The sequence below is a fragment of the Suricata suricatta genome, chromosome 3 (assembly GCF_006229205.1).
Source record: "Suricata suricatta isolate VVHF042 chromosome 3, meerkat_22Aug2017_6uvM2_HiC, whole genome shotgun sequence".
NCBI classification, from domain to species: Eukaryota; Metazoa; Chordata; class Mammalia; order Carnivora; family Herpestidae; genus Suricata; species Suricata suricatta.
In genome coordinates, this window is record NC_043702.1 from 34214470 (window position 1) to 34215816 (window position 1347).

Consider the following 1347-nt stretch of genomic DNA (forward strand, 5'->3'; position numbering starts at 1 on the left):
TAACATTCCTAAGGGCAGGCCTAGAAATAGAAGCTATAGGTAATCAGTTATTGCTTAAGGCTAGTTACACCCTATGTGAGGGTCCTGGGTCCTGGGTCTACTCTGTGATTGGTTAACACTCTAAATGTTGTAATTGGATAAACCTGCTGTCAATAATATTGTGTAATAATAATTGGATCACTGTACCTATGTCACAATTCCCTGTAACTCCCCCTTCCCAAGCTCATAAAAGCCCTGCCCCACCTTTATTTGGGGCTCTCAGCATGGATCCACCACGCCGGTAAAGTCTGTGAGCCCGAGTTTAGGCTGGCCGCGCCTAAATTCGTAATAAAGCCGTTTGCTTTTGCAAAAAAACAAAACAAACAAACAAACAAACAAAAAAACCCAGGTCTGTTGGTCTACTAGCAACAAAATTACTCAACTTTTCCCTGCCTGGAAAAGTATTTTCTCACCTTTTCTGAAGGGTATTTTTGCTGAATATAGAATCTAGGTCACCAGACTTTTCTTTAAGCACTTTCAAGATGTTGTACCAAGGCCTCTAATTTGCACTTGAAGACATATACAGTCATTCTCTCTATGGGATGTATCCTTTTTTTCTCCAGCCACTTTACAATTTTCTCTGGTTTGATTATCGTATACCTTAGTGAGGTTTTCTTTGTGTTACCCTTCCTATTGAATTTCTTGAATCTGTGACTTTATAGTTTTCACCAATTAGGGAAATTTTCAGACATCATTTCTTACATTGTTTTTGTCGCCCCTACCCCAACTTCTAGGATTCAAAATACAAGTATGTTAGAAGACCTGATACTATCCCAGAGGTGGCTGAGGCACCGCTGTAGTATTTTCTCTTGGTCCTTTTAGTAAGCTTCAACTTCACTGATCTTTAGTTCTGTAGTGACCAATATAGAATTCTATCTAGTCCTTCTCAACTAGCTAGTGACCAGAGGTAACCAAATAACAATGGTGATTTTTAAAAATAAATCTTAGACATACTTGAATTATTGATATAGATGTATTAACCACAAAATATTTAAGGACTATTATTTTTTTTCTTTTATATTTATTGTCAAGTTGATTTCCATATAACACCCAGTGCTCATCCCAACAAGTGCCCTCCTCCATGCCCATCACCTCCTTCCCCTCTCCCCCTCCCCCATCAGCCCTCAGTTTGTTCTCAGTATTCGAGAGTCTCTCATGGTTTGCCTCCTTCCCTCTCCCCAACTGTTTTTTCCCCTTCCCCTCCCCCATGGTCCTCTGTTAAGTTTCTCCTTTTCCACTTATAAGTGAAAACATATGGTATCTGTCCTTCTCTGCCTGACTTATTTCGCTTAGCATGACACCCTCAAG

General features: G+C 39.9%; 1 long non-coding RNA gene across 1 annotated transcript in view; it reads left to right on the top strand.

The window, feature by feature from the left end:
- The window catches only part of LOC115287561, a 5371-nt gene that overhangs the window by 2304 nt on the left and 1720 nt on the right, over nt 1–1347 (top strand). The gene's annotated exons all lie outside the window — the stretch shown is intronic.